We start from the raw sequence: 27,674 nt of genomic DNA on the forward strand, positions 1-27,674 counted from the left end.
CCTTTTTCTACTCCTCCCTCTCTTCTCCCCCTTCCTCTTTCTCCCTTTTGCTCTCCCTCTCTCCCCTCCCTTTCTTTCTTCTTTCTCCCTCCCACCTTCTTTCTTTTTCTCTGTAAATAACAGAATCTCCAGGAAGTTTCATATCTTTTGGCCCATTAGAAGAATTCTAGGACCCACTTATCCTTACTGCCTTGCTGTTGTTTAACTTGCAAAAAAGAAGATAAAATGATCTTGGACTTGGAGAACTTTAGAGCTCAAAGTGGCCTTAGATACCATATTAGTCTAAAAGTTAAAGATGTTTACAGGTAGCTCTAAGGGCATGAGGCCCCTATCAAAACTAAACCATATATTTAAAGTCATTTCTTTATCCAGCAAAAAAAAAAAAAAAATTATTCTATACTATTTGTGCTATCGCCTTACCGAAATATTGAATGTTAGACCCAGAAGGAACCCTTTAGACATGGTCTACCCCTTAATCTATTTACAGATGAGGAAATAAGAGCTCCAAGAGATGGGCTAACTGTCCACCGAGATCATAGAGTTGGTGGCAGAGCTTGAGAGTAGGACATGGCTTTCTAGCTCCTGGTCTGCAGATCTTACATTGGAACGGAGTAAGCCATCTGTGATTTGGTCTCAGTCAAATCTAGCACATTATCAGGATGTTAGGCGGGTCTTTTTTTTTAACCTTAGCTTTAATTATACATCTTTTTTTAAAAATAGCTTCAAATGATTTCTATGGATTCATAAATATTTTTTCATCATTGAATCTTAACTTTGCCTCTGAGATAACTTGACATTGTTCCTTTATTGTTCATGTGGAAAACACAATTGAAACTTTATAGAAGAAAATTTTTAAGGTAAGAAGCAGAGATTGATACAAATGCATTTCTTAAAAAGATCAAGTAGAATCTGACTTAACTGTTATTATTAGCAAGTTGCATTTCTCAGAATAAAATGTATATATGAAATGTTATAAAAAAAACTATTTTGGAAACTTTATTTAAAAAGTATCATGGTGGGGATGGGGGGTGGTATGGGGAGGGAGTAAACGGGGTCTTTAACTCCATTCTATAACTATGTAGAATTGCAAAAATTCAACAGAACATTTATCTTGTCATTAAATATTAGATTAGATTCTAACACTTTATTATGTATTGTTCTTCTGTATGGATCATAGGTTAAGGGATTATAGATTAAGAGTTTAGAAGGAATCTCAGAAATCATCTAGCATTAAAACTCTCTTTTTACAAATGCAGAAAGAGAACAAGAGGGTCAACTGATTTGCCCCTAGTCACATGGATAGTAAATCGTAGAGTAGGGATTTGAAAACAGTTCCTCTGGTTAAAAATTCAGTAATGCTTTGGGAAATTATGTGCCTTAAAGACATTTCTAGAGATCACACAGATTTAAAAAAAAAATTCATTGAAATGACAAAGGAGAATTTTGTGATTTTTTTTTTTATCCAATTATACAAATCACCTCCACTTCTCTCAATGATTAATAGCTATTTGATATAATAAAATGATTTCCATGATTAATACAATTTTCATTACTGGACAAAAAGGTACCTTTTGGTGAGAAAGTGCAGGTGCCCTGCAGACAAGTGTTAACCAGGATAGAGGCCATGTGTTTTTCTTTTCTATGCCCACCTGTCGTTGCCCTTGTGTCCTTTGTTTCCCAGCAGACAGGAGGAGCTAGAAGCAGAAATGACTTAGGTTAATCCTCACAAGGAAGAAGGGACTATTAGTCATACCATCTGCTTTTAAATGAGGACCTTCATTTTTCTTGGCTGGATATTAAATATGAGTAATATTCCTCAAAATATGGCTTCTTACATCTTAAAGATCTCAAGTCTAGTTCTGAATCTTCAGATGCTGTGATTTAGATAGCTGATACTAGGGACTAATCATTCTGTGAGGTTCTGACCTATTTTTGTCAGTTGGATTTCTGCTAGATAGATGCCATGGCATTTCCTTGTAATGATATCTAGTTACCATGGTAATTGTTCCCTAATAAATGCTTAATTCATCTACAAAGTGGCCACAAGAAATGATGTGCTTAGTAAACACCTTTCTGGCAAGTTGATTACTTTTTCTTCCTGTCAACTATAAACACGTATGTACATAGGCATTATTCTCTTCTGTTCATAATTTATTTTATGGAATACCTATAGTCAAAGAAGATATAGCTTCAAAACAAATTTCTGTAAAGCAAACTGTTTTATTGCTGATTGCCATAATAAAATTAAAGATATACTTTATATAGGAGTTGCCCTGGGTCATTCTGGGCATTTTAGTATATTGATTGGCAAGAAATTGTCATCCATTAGAGGAAAGGTCATCTAGTCAAATGGTGGCAAGCTCAAATAGAAATATCCCTGTCAGTTCGTTTTGACTTAGAAAACTACAAATTATGATTATGTGTTCTTTATTTTGTTGAACATTTCCCAATTACAAATATAAAATTACAGCTAATTTTTAATTTAACTCCACACTCAGGAGTTTTATTGCCCTAGGCAGTGAATTTGTTTGACCCTTTTATCTAATCCAACCTCATTTTATAGGCTTGAATGTCTTGTCCAAAGTCACACAGCTAGTAAGTAACAAAGATTTGAACCAGGTTCTTTGACTCCTCCTTTAGTGATTTCTTCACTACAGCATGCTGTCTTTCTGTTCCTTGCCAAGACAGAATAAACTTCCTACCCCAACACACTTTTTCAAAGCATTTTTGAGCTCCTTCCTAGTTCTGAAGATTCCTTCTCTACCATTGACTAAACAGTCCTCATGGACATTGCAAATCATACTTTACTAGTAGGTCCTGACTAATATACATTGCAGTATATCTAATATATACTATAATTTAAAAATTCTTCGACTTGGAGGGTAAGGTAATAAAAAACATTAAACTTAGAATTGCAGATTTGCAAAATGTGACAAAGTGGGAAATGAGAGATTCTTGATATTGGAAGGCAAGCCCATGGCTAAATTCCATAGTACAATTCAAGTCTAAGAGCAAGAACATACTTTCCTTGAGGTCAGGGACTGTAATTTTCACATCTGTACATCTCAATGCCTATTTACTGCATGCAGTAAATGGTAAATGTTTTAAATTTGTCAAATGGAATTTAAAAAGCATTGATTACCTTCCCTTATTTATTTTCATTCCCCAAACCCAAAGGTCAACTGAATTTCTCAGTGCAATAAATTTGATGTCAAAAGAACAGGGTTTGAGTTCTTCCTTTGAAATGAAAACTACTTAATCTCAAATGGATCATTTAACTTCTTTTGGCCTCAGTTACTTCAGTTATAAAATGGAGATCATACCATATTCTATTCACAAAATTATTGTTCAAAAAAAGTACCAACCACTTCAAAGTGCTATAGAAGGAAGGAATATTAACTCAGCCCTAGGTACAAATTTTAAGTGTGTGCTGTTATGTGTGATTTTTGTCATCCTAGCTTCAAAATCTCCCAGTAAGGTGGTGATGAAGACTTTTCCAGGTTGAACCAAACTATTAGATCAGCCCCAGAACTGAAATATTTTGCTTAGGACCTTTCAGATGGATGATAATTATAGAACTCATTGGAAATGTCTGTTTTTTGTTTATTTTTATTTTTGTTTTTCGGGGGAAGGCAATCAGGGTTAAGTGAGGTTGGATTTGGACTTAGGACTTCTTGATTCCTGGGCAGTACTCTTTCCACTATGCCATCTATTGTTTAAATAAAGGTGTTAGTATTGTTTAAATAAAAGTGAACTCTGTAGCATGTATAACCACTCTGTCTCCCTAAATTGTATTGAAATGGACTCATCTCATAAACTAAAAGGATATGAATGATATCATCCATCTAGAAGTTCACAAATATGAAGTTAATATAGTGAGAGCCCATGGAGTTGGAGCAAAATCCTGAAAATTTTCCTATACAGATTTTTATCAAATATGATAGAAAGGTTAGAAATCTTCCAGAATCAAATAGATGCTAACTATTTTATAAAGGATAGTACTTAAGACTATGCAAGTAAGATAGAAATACTTAATCATCATTTTACTTGTGTAATCTCTACAAATATTTGTATGGGCACTTTCCTGTATTTCCCATGAGAACACGTCATCCTGGGCCCCCTTCTTAATCTTCAAAGATCTTCAAAAACCCTTGTTGGCTCTGTCTTCAGATACTACCAACTAAGCCAGGTCCTACCCAATGAGTTGGAGAGATATCCTTTTCATGGTTTTTAACTTCCTAAAGCCCCAGAATCTGTCTCATAATTACTTTCTAATGGGAATTGTTTGTTTTTGAATTGTGTTTATTACTAGGTGATTTTTCATTTGCCTTGATAAATAGATTTTGTTCAAAATATGTTCATTTATTTCAGTTATTTTTTTTAAATTGCGCTTAATTTTTTTCAGGTTGGCCCACATCCAGAGGTGCTAATTTTATCCATAGTAGAGATAACACCCAACCGAAGATTCCTGAAATTCTCTTTTGGTTTTGGACAACAGCATATGATTTTTCCCCTTCCCTAACTAGTAGAGTTAGCTTTCTCATTATGTTTCACTTAAACTAAAATTAGTTTTCTTTCCTTGGGCAGATACCAACTGAGAAGCATAATTAAATAGCCTGAGTATGTTGATTGAACAAGAGAGGGGAGCAGAATGGTATATGACTGGGATTAATACTGCACATAATATACAAAGAGGACATAGGAATAAATGATTTCCATTGGCCTATTTTTCTGCATGATTATGTGACAATAACTTAGTGGCACTTTGAATATTATCTTGGGTTTAGGATTATCTGTGTCATAAAAGATTCCAAATGTAGCCATTTGGGGGACAAATATCCCATGAAATGCAGGCACAAAGTGCCAGGTGGTAGAGATGGATAAATACACAGACACATATATCCATATTTAATTGTGATGGGCATTAGATATAAAATTAAACAAAGGATGATGACTGATGAAATAAGTTTGACTTTAATTTCTCCAGGCAGTCTTCATTTTTTCCCTAAGTTACATCAGATAGATTAGAAGCGAAGTTGAGGAAGGTACTGCTAGAATCTGTGGATATAGATATAGTAAAATCTATGTAGAGATAGAGCAAACTCAGATTTTAATTCAGTATTATTTAACAAACTTCTTATTTAATGAGGGATAGAAAGAATCAAATGATTTGGTCATAAGTGCTAATTCATTCAATCACCAGGAAGTTCATTAAATTTTGATCATAAAATAAGTTTTAAACCTCTGGTTGCCTCATTTTTCTCCTTCCTTTCTTTCTAAATTTTTTTTTTGATAACTCATCTTGAATTTATAATTCAAGAAATTCTAGGTAATTGAAAGCACCTTGAAGAATGGATTCTAATATATTTAATTCAGACTTGATCAGCTTCCAGGCACTTAATATTGTCTTATTTTCTGTCATTTAATGAAACATTTTGGATGTTTGAAACTTCTGGATAAATGAAGCTTATCCCATCAAGATTTTTCACTTTACCTCTCTGTGGAAATCTAAAATGTATTACATATATTCAGCCTTGGTAAAGAAGGCAGTCATCAATTTAACTTTTTCCTGATGATTCTAGATCATCAATCTAAATACCAACTAAATATCATAGTGTATAGTAATTTAGAGATCCCTCAGAGACTGTTGAGAATATGCAAGATTTATTATTTAGCTTTACACAAAATAGCACCAGATTATTGTACTTTAATAACTGGTGTTTCTCCTGTTTTTTCTGTTAACCATGATAAACTTACTTCTCGTTGTCATCAGGTGGTCTGATTCTAGCAACTCCTTCCTCTATCCTGCTTCTTATCTATCCAATCTTCTAGGAGAAACTAGAAAATCAAGCCTGTTTCATCAGTGACCATCTTTTGTTTAATTTTTTATCTTTGATACTAACCAATAAATCCTGTTGTTCTACAGAATAAAATGCATGGACTTTGTAGCAAATGTTTTCTGCTTTTCTCAGAGACCTTTTCTTTTTCTTCAGAAGAGTGTTTCAGTTGATCATCCACCAAAGTCTAACTGCCAGCTAAGTGGAAGTGTTGCTCTACGCACTTATTTTTCTAATGCTGCTAGATGTTTAGTCATGATTTTCCCCATTTTTTCAGACTTGGCCAATGGTTCATAGTAGTAGGGGAAGCAGCATGATGTGGTGGAGAGAGCACTGGATTTGGGGTTAGAAGACCTGGGTTCAGATCTTCATTCTATAACTAACAGTGAATTTAGGTAAGTTACTTCTCTCTGGGCCTCAATTTCTTTATCAGTAAATTGGGGGGAGAGTGTTTGGACTAGATCATAGATTCTTAATTTAGGGTTTTAAAAATATTTTTACAGCTGCTTTAAAATAATTTGTTTGTTTTCTGCATTTAAAAACATTTATAAAAAGAAGACCATCAACTTCCCCAACACTGCCAGAGGTCGGCTGTGACACAAAAAAGGATAAAAATCCCTGGACTAAGTGGTCTCTAAAGTCCTTTCTAAATCTAACTCTTATGATCCTATATGAATGCTTTGTTCCTCTCTTAACAATGATGTTCACTAATAGGAATAGTTCAAGGAAGATTTTTCTCATAGCCATTCTCTAGAAGACCAATCAGTTTTCTTACAGATACTTTGCAAGTTCTAGTATTGGGTATGCTAATATCTGGCCATTTGTCAGGAATTCATCATTTAACACCATTTAGTTGGTGGTAGATAGGCATTTGGTCTCAGAGTCAGGAAGACCTGGGGTAGTCTTGCCTTTGACATATCCTAGTTTGTGACTCTGGGCAAATTAATCAATCTATCTGTGATGCAGACCACACTCTGAGACTCTTAAATTACAGAGAAATTGTTCATCTTCAGTGATAGAGTTTCCTCACTGGAAGTTCCTCACACCAAGAGGATTGCAAATTCAAGTCAAAAAATCACTTAAATTTTCTTTGGACTGGTTCTTTAGCTGTCTAATGAAGAGATTGGAAAAGATGATTAGCTTCTGCCACTAACATTCTGATTCTGAGTTTAAGTAGTCACATAAAGCTATGGGGATAGTGAAAGAAATTTCATTCTATGGCCCGTTAATTCCTTGTATCTGTGGAATGGGTATTTTCATGGTTGGAGTATATATATGAACAGTAACTTTTTATGAGCTTATCACCCCAGAGCTGTCAACAAGGGACTCATTTCCATAGCCAGAGTGTTACCTTTTCAGATCATATTATACCCCAGGTGAAGATGTTCAATTAGTAAAGATTTATCAAGTAAGTACCTCCTGTATGTCAGGGAGGAAAGTATATCTAATTATACCCAAAGCAGCAAATGCTGAAGAAGTGAGTACCACCTGTGCTGTATAATATCTGACTCACAATTTAGAGATTTGCCTGGAGTTATTTGTACTTTTCAGATGATTATTGTTGTTTGGTCAATTTGTTGCATCTGATTCTTCATGATCCCATTTGGTTTTTTTTTTTTTTTTGGCAGAGATACTGGAGTGGTTTGTCATTTTCTTTTCCAGTTCATTTTACAGATGAGGAAACTGAGGCCAAAGAATTAAGTGACTTGCCCAAAGTCACACAGTTAGGAAGTATCTGAGGGCATATATGAACTCAGGTCCTCCTGATTCCAGGACAAGCATTATATCTACTGTGCCACATAATTACAATCACTCAAATCCTAGACAGAATGATTACTTCACTAATATCATTATTGATTGACTATATATAGACAATGTAATAGTCAAGTTCTACCGTCCCCAGATGACTAGGCACTATTCCAGAGCTTGTATTCAGACCAAGAGCACAATTCAGTTGCTTGTTATATGCTATCCCGTCCCAACTCTTCAGATCAGCTATTGAGTTAGTTAACAACCATAGAACATTGCAAAAGCACAAGCAGAGCCACTCATCATCATTGTGACCATTTCCCCCTTCCTTCAAAAGCACTTAGTAATTATATGAGCTGATGGAAGGAGAAAAGATCTTTTTTTAAATCATTTTTAAAATTTTTTCATTTCAAATTTTCTTCCTCCCACCAGCTCCTGCCTATCCACTGAGAAATCAAGCTTTGTGATGTCCATCATACATGTGAAGTCATGCAAAACATTTCCTTTTTATAAACATTTTTTTCCTCAATTACATGTAAAAACCATTTTTATCATACAATCTTTTAAATTTTGAATTCAAAATTCCTTTCTCCCTTCCCTGAGACATTGAGCAGTTTGACACAGGTAATACATGTATGCAGAACATTTACATATTGGCCATACTGCTTTTTTTTTAAGCAAGAAAAATAAAGTGAAAAAATACACTTCTCAGAATTCATTAATTCTTTCAGTGAAAATGTATATTTTAATCTGTTCTCAGAGTTCATCAGTTCTCTCTGCTGGTAGAGGGCATTTTTCAGATTAGGTATTTTGAAATTGTCATGATTCATTGTATTTTTCAGAATAGCTAAGATCACAGTTGACCATTGTTAACAATCTTTATATTTGTTGTGTACAATGTTCTTCTGGTTCTTCATTTTTGCATTGGGTCATATAAGTCTTCCCAGGGTTTTCTGAAACTATCCCCTTCATCATTTCTTATTCCAAAATAGTATTCCATCATAATCATATACTATTTATTCAGCCTTTCCACAATTGATGGGCATCCCTAAAGGAGAAACTTGCTAAGTCCAATCTTAAGGAAAATTAGGATCACATAAAAACAAGTACTAAACCTTGGAAAAAGGATGTGGAGAAAGATTTCCTTCTAAGACCTCAGCATTCCTGAAAATATATGATATTATATGAAAATATATGAAATGATATGATATAAAAAATGTCCCTGTTCGGTGTGGTTATGATGTTACTTTCAACTAAAGAGCAAATGCCAAAACTTTTTCTTTGGCCATGTATGGAACCATTAAGTCAAGCTGTCTAGAGCCTGATAATCCTAATGTCTCAAACTCTCTCCTGCCTACTTGGAACAGAGATGAGGGAGTTACATTATGCAGCAAATGGTCATAGCTTCTTTTTCACTTCTGGTACGCCCTCCCCCCCCAAAAAAAAAAAAAATCAGAAAATCCTGACTTTGGAATAAAATGGAACAGTAGTAAAGACAGAGCCAGCCACCAGCATGACTGAAACAGAGATGATCACAGTCTCAGGACCAGAGCTGCTACTAGAGTTTTAGTCCCTCTTATGGATCCTCCACTGAGAGGGAGCACCTGCTGTGACCACCAAATTGTTGGGGAGACAGCATGACACAATGAAAAGAACACTGGCTTTGGAAACAGGAGCTTGGGGCAGCTGGGTGGTGCAATGGATAGATCACTGGTCCTGGAGTCACAGGACCTGAATCAAATCCAAGTTCAGATACTTGAAAATAAGTATGTGATCCTGGGCTAGTCAGTTAACCCTGATTGCCTTCAAAAGTAAAATCCAAAAAGAAAACAGAAGACTTGGATTCACATAATTCTGCCTGTGTGACTTCTCTCAAACTATGAGCATCAGTTTCCTCATTTAGAAAGTAAGAGGGATGGAATCTAGGGTTGTACCTGCAGAAGTATCAGGCTATAGAGATTCCCAGGACTTGGACAAAACAAAAACTGTTACTCAGTTCAGTGTTTCCATGCCACGTCCATGGATTTTGATTGCCCTTGTCTTGCTCACACATGTCCTGCTATGTCACTGATGCCTTCCCCTTCCAGCACCTTTTTATGTGCATTCTTCTATTGTCAGCACATAAATTCCTTGAAGGCAAAGACTGTTAGCTTATGTCTTTGTATTCCTACCTCTAGATATGGCACAGTATACAACAAGCATTTAACAAATGCTCTTCCTATCTATTATTTTTGTTGTTGTTGTCCAGTCATTTCAGTTATGCTGACTCTTCTTGGCCCCGTTTGGGGTTTTCTTGGCAAAGATATCGGAATGGGTTACCATTTTCTTCTCCAGCTCATTTTAAAGATGAGGAAATGACTTGCCCAGAGTCACACAGTAAGTAACTGAGGCCAGATTTGAATTTAGGTTTTTCTGACTCTAGGCTCGTACTCTAGTAGCATCCTAGCAAAGGAGATCTTGAGATGAGCTTTGTCAAGTTCAGAGACTCAAGGAGAAAAGAATATGCCAAATAAAGAAAGGGATGATGTCTCTAGACTTGAACATGGAATCAGTAGGTTTGATTGAAGACTCAGATTCAGTAAGGGAAAGATAAATTGAAAAGGTATTGAAAGAAAGGAACCTAAATTTCAGGCTAAGTTTGTATTTGATAGGACAGGTGATTCTAATTAGTTATGATCAATTTTTTTTAATTACTTCAATACTTTGGTGATCCATAATTCTATTCATTATTGTCTTCCATTGACATAGTTCTTAATATCCCTCTACAATTTAGAAAGATAATCTTCAACAATTGCTCTGGCCAAAAATTCTTTTCTCTATGTTAATCTAATGTGAAATCTTTTCAAATTTAATTCAGCTGATCAATTAATCAACCAATCAATCAAATATGTGAAAGGCACTGTGCTAAACATTGTTGATACAAAAACAAAACAGTTCCTGCCTTTGCCTTCTAATGGAGTCACTAAGTACATATGTTGTTGTTTATCCTTGTTCTTGTAAAGGACCATGACATCTAGGAAGGGGATGCTGTGACATGCAAGTGAATTGATGTAAGTGAGGGAGCATTATGCAAGGTCACTTGCCTCATTTTCCCCTCTAGAACCATCTGGGTCCAGTGGCCAGATATAAATCAGGATAAATGGAGATGGCTCTGGAAACAAGCATGTGCAAGCTTGTAAATCAGATAAATACACTATTGTTTGGGGAAGGGAGGCATTCATCCTTGGAGAATTTAAGAAAGGCTTCTTGTAAAAAGTGGTATTTCAACTGAGTTTTGAAGGAAACCAGAGATTCAGATAATATTTGTATAATTCTTCGCCAGCTGACTCAAAGCTTTTCCAGCCTGAGAGTACATGCCATAGCATGAGCTACTCTGGCAAATCTTTAAGAAGCCAGGGGCACCTACATGCCACAAAGAAATTTTCATTAATCAGTACTCAATAAATATTGATTGAACTTATCTACTATATGTCAATCATGTGCTAAGTGCTGGGGGCATAGATACAAATAAAAAGAAAGACAATCCCATCTCTCAAGAAGCTTGTACTCTAAAGGGAGAAGACCACAAGCCAAAAAGAAAATGAAAGGTGGGAGAAGTTATCTGGCATTGGGATATAATGAAGTCCAATCCAAAGACAGGGCAATTGGTAGAAAACAAGGAGATGGTTACCCTGAGCCCCCTCCTAAAATGGAAGTTTTTAAGTTCATAGTTCTGATGTGAAAATAAAGCCACCCTAAGTGAAGTGATGATATAAAATAGATTTGGGACATAGACAACCATCACAGGTAACAAAGATTGGCCACTTATTACGTGAAATAACTCATAGATTTAAATGAACCATGACTAAACAAGGCAGAGTCAGGTGATTAAGCAACTTGCTCTTGGGGGAAAATGACTTTTAAAGTTTCTGGGAGTGAAAGAGGACAAAAAGGATCTAGAAAGTAAAGGGAGAGAGGGAGAAAGCAGGAAGGAGTTTGTCTAAAGATATGCTAACCAAGATGGTCTCTGAGTTGGAAATTGGATGGATGGATTAAGCATGGACTCGAATTTTCATATCCTTTTATCCAAACAAGACTATATGGGAGAACTGACCTGATTATAATAGGAATAAGATATGTTCATTTTTAGCAATTCCTGTGAATAAGCTGATTTAGTTTACAAGCAGATTTGTAGTTTCCATCAGTTTCATCTTCCAATTAGAGGATTCAGTCAGAGGGGAAGAGAGTACTGATGAGATATGAGTACCTACCCTGATTCATTCTTTCAGCATGATAAGATTCTTGATCCAATAATGAATTCCAAAAAATCCAGAAGTAATACACCTACTGGAAAAACAGAACTTTAATGAGTTAAATCTAATCAAAAAAAAATCTCTAAACTTTACTGCTTAATGAGATTAATGTTTCTATGAATTAAGGGATTAGTTTTATCAGAAAGATTTCTTTCATATAGGAAACTCTCAGTAAGAAAATTCCCCTACCTATGTAGATCTGTACCTATTCCACAGTTTCAATTTTTGAGAATTGCCTGGGCCCCTGACAAGATAAACGATTTGCCTAGGGTCATTCAGCCTGCAAGTATGGGAGCTTTTTCTAATGCCATATCTCTATCTAGTCTGTCTGTCACTTTCTGAAGAAACATCCTTCTATCTAGAGATGTCCCCTGTATATTTTCAGCCCAAAACAATTTGTGATTGATTCACTTAGGTGTAAAAGTGAATAAAATTTAAGGCACTTTCCCTCTGCAGTTTGTTTGTTTGTAAAATGCAGGGAATGAACAAAAGACTCCTTCTAAGAGCCTCCTAGCTTTGGTATTCTATGCAGAAAGGTACTGATTCAAAACTATAGAGGTTGAGGGGGTGGGGGGGGGGGTAAGAGGTGAAAAATTGGAACAAGAGGTTTGGCAATTGTTAATGCTGTAAAGTTACCCATGTATATATCCTGTAAATTAAAGGCTATTAAAAAAAAAAAAAAAAAAAAAAACTATAGAGGTTGAAAATTAGGAAAGTTGGAATCTGTTTGTACTTGGAGCCTTTTCTTGTCCGCTATGGCCGAGGGCAACTATTGAGTCCTGCCCACAGCCCTGTAACAGCTTCTGTAACTATGAGCTGCCAGGAGTGAGGAAGAAAAGATCAAGGTATAGGGAGGAAGTTAAACTGCTCTTCTCTTCTGACATCAGAGATGGACAAAGCTCCCTCTCCTGAAGGTTGTTTAAGAGAGAACTTCCACTGTAGAGACTTAATAACTGTGAAACTAGGGGCTCTATGGAACAGATGATCATCCACCTTGTTCTGATATATTTTTCCAAACTGATTTGAAGTCAGAAACAACTCAGATACCAGTGTTTATGTTCTGGCTGAAAGGTAGGAGCACAGAAACAGCAATAGCACAATTGGGGGTACAAGGAGAAAACAAAAGGAGCACTGAACCAAGGGAGGGAGAATAGCATAGGTATTTTCTGTAAGCTAGTCCTGGCTGCAGTTATCTCTTGCAAAGAGACATTTAACTTGGGGTCTTAGAGGCTGAAGGGGGAATAGGAGATCACTGGAAGTCCAGGAATGGTGGGCTAGTATTGAAAATTTCCCCTTTTCCTTCGGCACTTTAGAATCAGTGGTTTGAAGTGGAGTGAATGAAATAGGATCCAGAAATAGATTCCAATTATAATATTAGTTTGCTCTACTAGCTATATCACTCCGAATGCTCCCAATCTGATCTGATCTTGGAAACAAGCAGAGTCAGGCTTAGTTCAATATTTGGATGTGAGACAACTGAGAATACTGGGTGCTGTAGACTTGGGACATCTAAGTGGCCCACAATACTGGGCCTTAAATCAGGAAAAGACATCTCCCTGAATTCAAATTCCCCCTCAAATACTTACTTTGTGTCCTGGCAAGACTTTGTTGGCCTCAATTTCCCCATATGTAAAATAACTGGAAAAGGAAATGGTAAACCATTCCAGTATCTTTGCCAAGAAAATTCCAAATGGGATCATGAAAAGTTGGATATAACTGAAAAATTACTAAACAATTAATGCCAGTTTATATAGACCTTTTAGTTTTGCAGAACATTTTACATATATTCTCTCATTTGATCCTCGCAACAATCCTGTGAGGTAGGTGCTGGAATTACCTTTTTTTTAAAGATAAGCAAACAGAGGCTGAGAAACGCTGTGTCTTGCCCAATATCACATAGCCAATAGGTGAGGAAGTATTTGAACTCTAATTTCTAAAGTCACCTTTCTTATTATATATTCACATTCCTCTCTGGTAAAGTAAATCCAACATAAGTAATTCCCAAATATTTGTCATTATCCTCATCTTCCATGTTTGATGATTATATGGTGTATGTGTCTGTGTGTCTGTGTTTTTACAGAGGGAACATAGGAACCCAGAAATTAGCCTACTGGTTTCATTTTTGACATTTGCCTGAAGATAAAGACATAAGGAGCTTTCAGAATACCTGCATAATTAGAATATGTATACATCCTTTAATGTTAAAAGAGAACTAGGAAAAGAGACATATTTCTGATTAAACTTCATCTTTAACCAGTAAAAACTGGAAATTAAGCTGATGACTTTTATTCTCTCAGCAGATCCTCTGTTGCCTTTGTGACAGACTGATAAGCTTAACTATGACACATACACTTTGCTAGATAATGGGATTTTCTTACAATTACATGGTTGCTCAGAAAATTTCTGAAATTTTGTGTTCTGCTTCTCTCTTTTTTAATCCATGATAGAGAAAGGAAAAAAAAAAAAGACCAAATAAATGACTTAGCCAGTCTTAACTGAAAAATGTCCCCATTTTTGAGAGTCTACAAAGAGATTTTCTTTCTCTTCAAAGATTATGGCCAATTACTGTCAAGTAATATTTTTTTCTCTGAATACAAACTGCTGTTGCAGTGCTGAAGATGCCAGCCATAAAATGCTGTTGCATCGAAACTGAAAGCTACTGCTGTTTTTAAAGAAATATAAAATTAAACAATATGGGGACCATCTCCCTTCCCACATTGCAGAATGAACTCAGAAACTTGATGCATGATAGATCAAAGAATCATGCATTGTGCCCAACAAGGTAGTAGATTTCCAAAGGACAGTTTTTTTTTTTTTGTTTATTTTGTTTTGTTTTTGTTTTTAATATTTGGGTCAAAGTAGTTAATAGGCAGCCACATAATATAGAGCAGGGGTCCTCAAACTTTTAAAATAGGGGGCCAGTTCACTGTCCCTCAGACTGTTGGAGGGCCAGACTATAGTAAAAACAAAAACTTTGTTTTGTGGGCCTTCAAATAAAGAAACTTCATAGCCCTGGGTGAGGGGGATAATCGTCCTCAGCTGCTGCATCTGGCCCGATAGAGGAATGACAGACCTAGAGTCCAGAAGACAAAAAATCAAATCTAGCCTCAAACATTTAGTGATTGTGTGACTCTGGTTAAGTCACTTAGCCCTGTCTGCCTCAGTTTACTCATCTGTAAAATGAGCTGAAGGGAATGGCAAACCTCTTTAGTATCTGCCAACAAGAACCCAAATGGGGTCATTGGATAGTTGGACATGACTGAAGAACAACAAAAATTTTTTTGAGGTTTTGTTTGTTTTGGTTTTTTTTTGCAGGGGGTGAGAGGAAGGGGCAGAGAGATAGAACTATGAATTCATTGATATAAAGAATTCTTTTTTTTTTTGCCTGCTTTTCTCTTTTTTAATTATTATTTTATAGCTTTTTATTTACAAGATATATGCATGGGTAATTTTTCAGCATTGACAATTGCAAAATCTTTTGTTCCAAATTTTCCCCTCTTTCACCCCACCCCTTTCCCCAGATAGCAGGTTGACAAGTACATGTTAAATATGTTAAAGTATAAGTTAAATACAGTATATATCCATAGTTATTTTGCTGTACAAAAAGAATCAGACTTTGAAATATTGTACAATTAGACTGTGAAGGAAATCAAAAATGCAGGAGGATGAAAATATAGGGATTGGGAATTCTATGTAATGGTTGATAGTCATCTCCCAGAGTTCTTTCGCTGGGTGTAGCTGGTTCCATTCTGCTCTATTGGAACTGCTCGATCTAAAGAATTCTTAGCAAAGAAACTTACTCTACTCATGCTGTACCTGCTGTAGAATTTATACTTCTAGAGAGGGGAATAGAGAGAAGTTAAGGGACTTGTCCAAGTTAGTGGATTTGAATTGGATTCTGAAGTCAGCTCTCTATGTCACAGTATGTCCTGAGATAATCTTCAGCAATACAGAAGCAAGGTAGAATAATGAAGAGAGGGGCTAGTCTTGGAGTTGGGAATTTAAAAGTGGGTTGGTATGATTTTGACATTGGTTGAAGAGTTAAAACAGATGAAATCAAACATTCTAATCAAACAAATTAGGGGAAAAAAACTATGGTGCTCACAGTTATTTGGGAAGAGAAAAGGGTATCACTTTTAGAAGTGTGAATTAGCTCTTTTTTTATTCCTTAGCAGAGGAATTCCTATAAGCAGTTAGGAGCCCTGGGTCTAGGGTCAGGAAAACTTGAATTCAAATCCAGCTTCAAACAAATACTAGCCGTAGACTCTGGGCAAGTCACCTAAACTATGTTTGTTTCAAATTGTTTCCTTAATTGCAAGTGAGGATGATAAAAACACTTAAGCTGCAACAGCAATGAGGATGATAACAGGTTCTCTTCCTAGTGGCTTTATTGAATGTGATAGACAATAAAGGCTTTAGTAAAACTGAAGAGGGAATGACAAGACCAACCAAGTGGTACTCTGAGGGCACTACTAGAAATCACACTTAAGGGACTTAAGGATACTTAAGAACTTAAAAGGATACACCCATTTTGACATTAAATTACTAATAATTTCAAAATATGGAATGACAAGGAGTATGTCAGTGAGGGTTTCTATATAAAAAGGTACTGAAGAAAACTGAAGCTGTATAGGATGGTGGAAAGAGCTGACTCTAATTCTATAAGATCACACAGAGACAAGTTTCTAAATCTCTGTCATCTTCAGTCTCCTCATCTGTAAGATAGTGATAATATTTGTTCTACCTACCTCACAAGGTTTTTATGAAAAAAAGTATTTTGTAACATCACTTGAGAATTCTGAGTCTATTTGAATAATTCAAGCCAAAATAACAACTTGAGCTAAACAAAGAATCCTGAAAGTTGAGGTAATTTCTTTTTTATGAATTAATCTGGATAAAATGCCTTAATTCCTCATTTCACTTCTATTTGGCATTTAGTGGATCAGTGTTTTGTTTTCCTAAAAGACAAGAAAGCACAAGGTCAATTTGAATTTTATCTGAAGGTAGTAAACCCATAAATTGAATAGATAAAGATAATGGATGTTTCTGGTTTAATGTATCATCATTTTTTGTTCTTCTTGGGTACTTGAATATTTGTGTTTTTCGATGATTGTTCAGCTCATAATAAAAACACAAAGTGAGGTTTTTTAAAAAAAATTTGCTGGGGATATGAAGTGATTTAGTAAAAATTGTAATAACCAAAGCACTATAAATATTTTTCTTCTCGTTAATTTTCTTACCTGACTATAAGTTCCATGCAGGCAGGGTCTTTCTATACTCTTTATATCCCTTGTGGTGCTATGAAGTAAAAAATTTTCAGATTGATTACTCCAAATCTGGATGGAGGGATTTGGTTGCAGTTGGAAGATGTCTTGTTGGGTGCCTGGCAACATTTTAACAAGATGTCACTTTAAGGCTGCAATTTCCAAACTTTACATGGCAGTTTTATTACTCTTTTATTACTCTCCCCCACCCCAAGGGTAATCTATGCAAATATTTTATTAGCTTATTATTTCATTCAAATAAAATTCAGTGAGTGGCAATTTTTATAACATGCAAATCTTACATATACAATAAAAAATAATATAACATGCATGGATGTTCATTGATAAACTCTTTTACAATTTCATATTTGTGGCATATTAAAATAGCTATAATAATAATAATGTAATGGGTTGGCTTGTGTTTCAAAAGATACTGATGATGATAATGCTACTCATTCTTGTTTGACCACTAATCCAGATCGATATTTTGGCTGACACTGCAGAAAACTCCATTTCATGCAAATAAGATAAATGGTAGTAAATTTTATATTTGGTTGACAAACCAGAGAACTTTTTGCTTACAGCCAAATCAGTGAAAATTTTCAGATTCAAACACTTGTGTCAATGTACTCTCTTAGGGCATGTCTATTAATTGTTAATGTTCAGCAAGACCAAATGTATTGTTTGTTCATGGCAAAAGAGTTCATATCTCTTGATATTTTAATATAATTCCTTAAAATAAAAAGAGAATTGCCTCTATAGATTGGTTAAGTGGTTAATAAGTGGTTCTTTAATTTAATTTTCATTGTATGTGTTTTCTAAATTGGTAAATGTTGAATTAGTTTATAATGTTATTATTTATTATCTTTTTTATAATGCAATCACTTCCTCTTTCTGAATCACTTTGAATTGGACCTTGCATGATTTATTTGGAGTACTCAGTTTCTCAAAAATATACACCAAATCTGCAAGTGTCCAGAGAAATTTTTGTAATAAAATATATTTGCTTCATCTTTATTATTGTCCCTAGGAGATGAAAATTTCTTCTTTCAGTTCAAACCTCCTTCAGAGTAGTTTGGCACAAGAAAGCCAGAATATTTTGCAATAATATTGAAGTGCCCCATGCTTTACTCCTATACCTTGTTACTACTTGTCAAACTTCCTTTTAAAAGACTGTTTTTATTTAAAAATATGATTACTCTGATAACATCCTAGAAAAACCATATGAGTAAGGGAGCTGACTTTAGGATTCGGTGCAGAATACTATGGCTTATGAGCAGGAAGGGAAACAAAGAAATTTCCATAAAGAATGTTTATTGGAAAACCAGGCAGCTCTTTGGCTAATTCAGAAGTACATTGAAATACTGGATGTGGACATGGATGTCCTGAGCTTACATCTCTAGGTTTCAGGGGGTGTGAGCATATATGAAGCATACAAGCACTCTATTGTGTTGCCACTGATTATCCCCCTTTCCCAGAGTGAACACTTTCTTATCCTCTCCCCCACCCCTTCTAAAAAAGTATTTTGAGATTGAAAGAAAGGTGATAGCTATAATTTATTGAGATTGAACTTTTGCTAAATTCCTAGTGATCCCTACTCACTTCTTAGAACATGAATGAAAATATTATTTGGGATAGGTGAAAGTGGGATAATGACTCTTTAGCACCTTATTCAATTTTTCTTGATGTATGATTGTTGAACAATTGTCCAAATTGCACAAGGGTCCTCTCTTTGAACTAAGGTTTGTGAATCTGAGTTTTGTCCCAGTTGAGATCCATCAGTGAACTCTACCAGTGCAAAACTCTCCTATTTTGTCCTTACATTTAAAAATGTAGGTTAACATTTTCTCCCAATATGACATTTTATTGTCAGTAGGTTTGAAAAGTAACAAGTCATCCTTCACATCCCTAATGTTTCAGCAACATATGATACATATATAATCAAAACAACTACCTTTTGCTACTTCTCATTCTTTATCTACTTATAATACAGATTTTTTTTGCTTCTTAGTTTAGTTTTCAGAATCCATTCTGATCAATGATACTGAAAGCAAATCGTTTCTATTTTTCCTGTAAAAAGAAGTTTAAAACTATGCCTTACTACCCACAAGTGACCCACATCCTAAAAGCTCCAACCTCATGCTATTGAATGTGTTGGGGAAGAATACTAAGATCAGAGCAAAAATTCCTGAGGAGTCTATGCAACATATTAGTATATGTGCACAACTCTGCTAGGAATGATGCTACAGCATTTATACAATGTTTGCTTATATTTGGGAAGTAGCCACTGCCCACCAACATTAACTGGTGTTTTGGAGTCTCCGAGGAAGATTCAGGGATTCACAACCAATCCACCCTTCAGCTGAAAGAGAAGATGAAAGAAGCCCAACCAGGTAATCAACTCAGAAAAGCTGTGACAAAAACCAATGATCATGCAATGCCAGAGCACATCATCAAGATCTCCACCAGGAAGACCATTTTATTGAGATATAGAAATATATGTAAATATACATATTTTGGTGTTTAAAAATCCACAAGACCAATGAGACTTTAACAAAGTTTTGGGGACACTGGGTAACTTGCCTATTTACAAAATAGTCTCAGAGAATGAAGGGGTGTGTTGAGTAAAGACAATTCATCATACTTTATTGCCTTTAGCAATTTAGCAATTTAGCAAAATTGATGAGGAAAGGGGAGAAAAGTGATAGACATTTATAAAGACTTCAAGAAAAAAGACAAAAATTGTCTGAACTAGATAATGGCTTTGAAAGCAATATTTCCAAGGAAATATTGTGTATTATTACCCAACAACCTTATCACAAAAGAAGGGGAAGTACAGAAGAACTCAAAAAAGAGGCAACTTTTTTCTTGCCTAGAGTTTCCACTATAGAAATTTCTAGGGTACAGAGACAGCTCCCAAAGACAGCATGGTACCCTGATATAAGCCTGGTTGATTTACAAGTTCAGGTTTAAAGAATCAGACCTATTGACATCATCATCGTCATCATCATCATTATCATCATCATCATCATCACCACCATTATCATCCATTGCTATCAACCAACTCGAATACAAAGACCAGAAGTCAGCAAGTCACAGAAGAGATAGTGGATGGCCACTAGATCAGTGACCAGACTAACTTAGAATGCTACAGGTGAATCAAAAAGTTGTTACAAATATAACCAGATGATAAAATCAAAGCTTGCCTTTGTAAAACATGGCTTAATTGTAATTGCACATTGTCATTGATAAACTTGCTATTTGCTGTAAGTTTGAGTTGTGCTTTTATAATTTTATTGTATTCACTTGTTATTGTATTTAAGATTATAGCATAGCAGCATCTGTTTATTAGCTTTGCACTGTCTTGCTCATTATTTGTATATATATGCTACTGATTATATTTATTTATAGACTCATTGATGTTGTACTTATCTTTTTTTAATTACTATTTATGATTATTTGTTTGTATTCTGTGGTTACACATATACCTGAAGGATGTAGTTTCCTGCTCATGACTCAGATATTTAGTTGACTGTGTAGTGCTGTTAGCATAGCTCTGCTATTTCTATTCTATGTATTGCTAATGCTTATTTGTTTTCAATGGTATTGTGGGATGATTGCCTAAAGTACCAGAATAATCATCCTTGTTAGTTTAAAGAGCTGATGTTTATTCTAATGCATGTGCTTTATGATTATAGATGGAAAGCTTATCCAAGGTGATTTTTGGCAAGGGACTACAAAATTTCTGACCCAGAGAAGAATATCTTATCTTAGTCAATAATTGCCAGGGCATGTAGGATGAACTGGAGTGAACTATTGCTGGGGAACAACAAGGCTTTTGGAAATGATATTCAACAATTGACCACATTTTACCATCTCATAATAGGCTGAAAAATGTAGAGAATATAAAATTTGTTGTTATTTATTGCTAATTATACACAATGTGAGGTTTAAAAGGTTCCAGAGATATAATTTCTGGGTAATTTAATAATTTTATCAATAATGTCAACATGTTTATTAATAAAAGGGTGGTCATTTGGCTCTCTCTCTTACACCAAAGGCAATCATGGCAGCAGGATCATGGCTTATATGCGAAAGAGGGATATTCCCAGAGTGACAATCAATTCTGGTTAACAATGAAAGAATTAATATTACAATGAGGGGCTGAACATACTCAAACGAACTTTGATCATGTCATTTACTTCTAAGTTATTCCCAGCTTTGGGCAAACTATTTATCAAAGAATTTATCTTCACCCCCAAACTGAGTAGAATATAATGGCTTCCCCACCCCAATGAAGTTTGAACAAAATTGTTGTTAGTCCAATCTCATTATCAGTAAATCCAATCTCATAATCAATAATCTTTCAAGAGACTGAACTTTTGAAATCAGAATTTTAGAAAAAGGGAAGAACTCTAGATCTCCCTAAATCATTGGTTATTAATAATCATTTCTCTTAACAATACCAAAAATTGACAAAGTAGAAGAAAATACTATCTTATAGGTCTTTTTACAAAAAGAGGTCTCCCATCAAGTTCATTCATGAGTCTTTGAAAAACAGAAATTATCTTGTTCAATGGCCCTGTGATAATAACCATCAGCTGAGACATAAAATAGGGAGATTTATGTTTCCTAAAAGCATTTGGCCACTACGATGGAGGATATCCAGCATGGAGGCCCAGCTGAGGAGGAATTCCCCTCAATAGTGTAGAGCTCCAGATATTTGCTCCTGTTTGTAAATTATATCAGTTGGGAAATGATTGAATAAGTTGTGGTATATTAAAAGGGAATATTATTGTTTTATAAAAAATGATGAATAGGCTGATTTCAGAAAAGCCTGGAAAGATGCACGTGAACTGATGCTGAATGAAACTATCAGAAGAAAGATGCACACGAACTGATGCTGAATGAAACTAGCAGAAGAAAGATGCACACGAACTGATGCTGAATGAAACTAGCAGAAGAAAGATGCACACGAACTGATGCTGAATGAAACTAGCAGAAGAAAGATGCACACGAACTGATGCTGAATGAAACTAGCAGAAGAAAGATGCACACGAACTGATGCTGAATGAAACTATCAGAAGAAAGATGCACACGAACTGATGCTGAATGAAACTAGCAGAAGAAAGATGCACGTGAACTGATGCTGAATGAAACTAGCAGAAGAAAGATGCACACGAACTGATGCTGAATGAAACTAGCAGAAGAAAGATGCACACGAACTGATGCTGAATGAAACTAGCAGAAGAAAGATGCACACGAACTGATGCTGAATGAAACTAGCAGAACAAGGAAAACATTATACACAGCAACAGCAAGATTGTGTGATGATCAACTCTGATAGAGTTAGCTCTTAGCAATTCAGTGATCCAAGGCAATTCCAATAAATTTTGGATGGAAAATACCTTTGCATTCAGAGCAAGAACTATGGAAACTGAATGCAGATTGAAATACACTCTATTTTTTTTTCCTTTTTCATGGTTTTTGTTTGTTCTGATTTTTTTTTCTGTCAGACTCATATGGAAATATGTATAAAATGAATGTACATGTATAACCTAAAATTAAATAAATTACATTGTATTGATTGCATCCAGATGCAAGACATTGCTGAGTCTCCTAAAAAGACATATAATAATTCAAAGGAGTTTGACTTGTCCATCCCCATAGGAAGGATCAAATGGATGAAGAATGTTTATTGCCTTTATGTCAACATTCATCCAGACATACAACCTTCAGTATTTGTATATTTGGGACAGACAGTATAGATGAATGGTGAACTGTGTTCAGATTTGAAAAGAAAAAGGAGAGAAGACTGAATTGCTTTCAAGAAATTACAGATTCTCTCACTGACCCCAGCTTTCCCATAACTGCAAAGGCTCACGTTTTCAACGCAAGCATCATACTGGCATTGCTATGTGGTAACTGCCCTTGAAGAACTAAAGATAAGCATCACATGAAGGGCAATGGAGAGGTCCATGTTATATGTGAACATATATATGTATGTATATGCATACATAACATATAACCAATGAAGAACTCTGAACAACAGGAATAAAAGATGCCATTTTTAAAAAAGTGTACGATGGCTTATGTGCATGGAAGATGTGGCTGATGTTGCTGCTAGTGGTGGTCCTTCATTCAGATAACCAATGACATCATGAGGGTGATGTTTTGACTTTTGAGTGAATTGGACTTAAATGAGGAAGAACTGCCAAAAGGTCAAAGGTGTCAGCCTCATTCTCACCTGCCAAGTCATGAAAGTCCAATGAGGGGCAAAGTCAAGGTAACTGAAGATGGCCCTGATTGGAGTGGATGACATGAAAGGTGGATGGTCAGAGTGGTCCCCTAGTAATTTTAGGAGGAAATAAATCCACTTTGGTTGGACCCTTTCTGTGATGAACTTTTGGTTGGACATGTACAAGAATTGCATTGGATGAATAATAGGCATAGTAGTTTGTGATTGGCACATTGGAAGGAACTCCCAAAATGATGAGATCCAATTGGTGAATGTGACATGGCAGCCAAACCAAACTTGGGCTTGCATTTAAATGAATCTGTGATCCTATCAATATGTGTCCTTTCTCCGGTGGAACAGATTATATCTTAGTCATGCTTTTTCATCCTCTATGATTCTTTTGTCCATGTCTCCCATTGAAGCCTGTGTAGAGCATCCATCCAACATTCTGGGAGCCCATTCTAGATCTCCTAATATTTGAATCACAATGAAACTCATAAGCTGACAGCTTTCTCTAGTTCTTTGCATATCATTGATCTTCCTCCTTTTCTAGTCCCATGTATCTCTGATGATGTTCCTTATGCCATTTCTCAGCATTACTCCTTGTTGGAAATGTATTGTGGTTTACTTGCCCCTAGCAGGTGCCTTTCCATTATCTTTTGGGTAACTTGCAACTTGAATACTTCTCAGACCATGGTATTCCATGAATCGGAGTCATATAGCATTACTGAAAGAATAATCACAGTACATAATATGCATACATACATGCATGCACATATATATATACACATTTTAAATGCCTTTGTCTCAGGGAGAAACTTGGCATCTTTTAAAAACACAGTTTTTCCCCCAAAACAATCCAGCCTGGTCTCCTTTACTTCTGAGCCCATTTCCTTCCTAATTTATACTCTTTTTAAGATATATGTACTGATATACCATTACATTGTCTGCCCAATATCATCTCAGAAATAAGTATTCTGCACAGGCCGATACAATGATAGATGGAAGGGACTGAGCTAATCTGGTTCAGCCCATTTATTTTATAAATAAACTAGAGTCCAAAGTTACACTGGTAGTAAGTGGTAGGGTTGGAATTCCAATCTAGTCCTGGCAATAAATTATAAGCACTTTTCTGTAGGGCCATGCTCCCTTTGTCTTTGTCTTTGTGTGTTTTTCCATGTAGATAGTAAAGTTAAATTCGATCAATTACTTAGCTCACTTAGAAAATTCACTGTTCCTGCACTTGTTTCAATCTTTAACATGTCAGAAAATGGAGGACTTCAAGTATTATTAGAAATTCCTCTTTAATTTAAATTCTGTTAGATGTCCTCTTTGATGTCCCCATTTTGGGGGAGTATACTTCTTTTATGTGGTGCATGACATATATCGGAAGGTCATTAAAGAATGAGCTCTTTGGTATCTTTCAGGGGATCTCATCTGATTTTGACATATACATGAGAAACAAAATATTGGAATAGAACTTTTAAGAGTGACTTGTCAAATGTCTTTTTAAAAAAGTTTTTATTAAAATTTAATACCAAACATCAATATGAACAACTAAACTTTCTTGGTAACTATATTTTGAAATTAAATTAGGATGACACCTTTTCGTTTTTTTTCCTCTAAATTATCATGAGGATTATTTGTCCATACTAAATTCTCTGGAATCTGACTTCCCACTGTGTCAATCAACTGAATTTCCCTCTTCAAAATTGCTGTTTTCTTAATTACCAAACCTAACCACCTTTCTTAATACTCATCCTTCTTGATTTCTGCAGTTTTTTACATTATTACCTTTTAGATCCTCTTTTTTCTCTCTAGGCTTTTGAGTCATTACTCTATCCTATTTCTCTTCCTGTGATCACTTCTCAGTCTCCCATACTGGATCTTCATGTCATAGTCAACTAAACAATGAGTGTCATTTAAGGTTCTGGCCTAGCCCCTTTTCTGTTTTCCCTCTATATCATCTCAGTGAATTCAACTCGAATGCATTCAATGCATTCTTTATAGATGATTACTTGATTTCCTGATCCTGATCCTAATCCTGAGCTTGTCCCACTCCACCAACTTCTTTTTGGACATCTTGAACTGGATGTCCTGCAGATATTTCCAACTTAGCATCATCAAAGAATTTATCTTTACTCCCACATCCTTCCCTCTGCCCAACTTAACCATGGACATTACCATCCTTCTAGACATACACGCTCTCAACCTCAGTGTCATCTTCAACTCTTCCCTCATACTCACGCCACATCTCATCTGCCAAAACACTGTCATCTCTACCTTCATTGCACTTCTCACATGTCCTATTCACATGGTCATCATCCTGGTTCAGGGTCATATTACTTCTGGCCTGAACTGTGCCAAGTGTTTTTGAATTGGTCTCTTCAAGTCTCTCTCCACTCCAATTCATCCTCCACGAAGTTGCCAAAGTGATTTCCTGTTGTGATATTTGTAATTTATAGGAAGTTGATCACCAGCTGCTCACACAATAACCTCCGGTGGCTCCCTGTTATCTCCAGGATAAAATATAAAACTGGCATTGAAAGCCCTTCACAATCTAGTTGCTTCCTACTTTGTCTTCTTAGACTATTTTTCCTTCATGATCTCTGATCATCTCGTACTGACCTACTTCCTCTTCCTTGAACTTGACATTGCATCTCTTGGGTTTGTGCCTTTGTACTGACTGCCCCCCATTCCTAGAATGCTCTCCTTTCTCATCTCCATCTCTCACTTCCCTGGCTTCCTTGAAGACTAACTTCCATTATGCCCAAAAAGCTAACAAACTGTGCATACCCTTTGATTCAACAGTGTCTCTACTGGGTCTGTGTCCCAAAAAGATCATAAAAAAGGGAAAAGGCTCTCGTGCAAAAATGCTTGGAGCAGCCCTTTTTTGGGCTGGCAAGGAACTGGAAACTGAGTGGATGCTCATCAGTCAGAGAATGGCTGAATAAGCTGTTATATGAATATAATGGAATATTCTACAAGCTGGTTGATTTCAGAAAGGCTTGGAGAGACTTACATGAACTGATACTAAAATAAGTAGAACCAAAAGAACAGTACACAGCAAACAAAAAGATTATGTGATGGGGGGTTCTTTTCAACAATGAGGTGATTCAGGCTAATTCCAATAGACTTGTGATGAAGCCATCTACATCGAGAGAGAAGACTCTTGGTTTTTGTTTTTATTTTTCGCTCATTTTTCTCTTTTTGATCTGATTTTTCTTGGGCAGCTGGATAAATGTGGAAATATATTTACAAGAATTGCACATGTTTAACCTATATTGGATTACTTGCTATCTAGGGAGAGGGAGAGAGAAAAATATGGAACAAAAAGGTTATGTAAGGGTGAATATTGAAAACCATCTTTGCATGTGTTTTGAAAAATTAAAAGCTATTATTGAAAAAAAAATCTAACCTTCGGCAGATCTTATACCATTCCTTTTGCTAGTGCCTTCTGAGATCACTTTCCCTCTACACAGTACATAGTGTATTTTTTCCCTCTTACCAATTTTTATTCTCTGTGAACAGAGATTCAATTAAAAATAAAATTTGTGCTCATTTGATAATCCTTTCCATTTCTGTCTCAGGTCATCTCAGGCTCATCCCACCAAGCTTTAGATCATCCTGTTGGATTTATGTATTCCTATGTGATGCATTAAATGATGTGGGCCATCTATTGTCCTTGCTTTGAGGTGAGGCATATGGGACTCATGGGATATAATACCCCTTTCTATGAATTGGTGTATATTTCATAAATATGAATTGAGAGACTGAAAATGTTTTTTCTTTTCCTGTCTGAAATATTTAACAAAATACTTGGTATATATAGTAAAAACTTTATAAATCCTTGACACTCTCATTCAATTTTCTTCATGTCATATATTCTGACTTTTTTTATTTTCTGTTATTTCAAAAAAGATACTTTCCAGATTCGGAGTATTTTTATGCTTTTCCATGCTAATTGCATTATTTGTATTATTCCATTGCATTAACCTGCTGCGGTTTAATTTTTCCCCTATTGTTGGACATTTAGGCCGTTTCCGTTTTACTTTACATATACATTTCCTATAAAAATCTTTGAAACAGTTTTTTTTTTTTAATGCCAGGTATATTCCCAACAATAGAGGTCAAAGTATAAGATTATTTTTGTAAAGTTTACTGCATACTCCAAAAATATTCTGCAAATATGCCAGTCTACTCGCAGGGAATGGGAGTACTCTTTATAATCTACCAATATTAAGTTCCATTGTTTTTAATTACTTTTGCTTATTTTCTAGGTGTAAAGTTTTAT

At 35.5% G+C, this 27,674-nt stretch overlaps 1 long non-coding RNA gene across 1 annotated transcript; it reads right to left on the minus strand.

Moving 5' to 3' along the window:
* Positions 1–1,559: 1,559 nt before the first annotated feature.
* LOC116423298 lies at positions 1,560–11,978 on the minus strand. Its single transcript, XR_004233851.1, has 2 exons — positions 11,837–11,978; positions 1,560–1,694 (listed from the first exon to the last, which is right to left on the minus strand). It is a non-coding gene; the product is annotated as an uncharacterized LOC116423298 (long non-coding RNA).
* Positions 11,979–27,674: the final 15,696 nt, after the last annotated feature.

Source organism: Sarcophilus harrisii, chromosome 1, assembly GCF_902635505.1.
Source record: "Sarcophilus harrisii chromosome 1, mSarHar1.11, whole genome shotgun sequence".
NCBI lineage: Eukaryota > Metazoa > Chordata > Mammalia > Dasyuromorphia > Dasyuridae > Sarcophilus > Sarcophilus harrisii.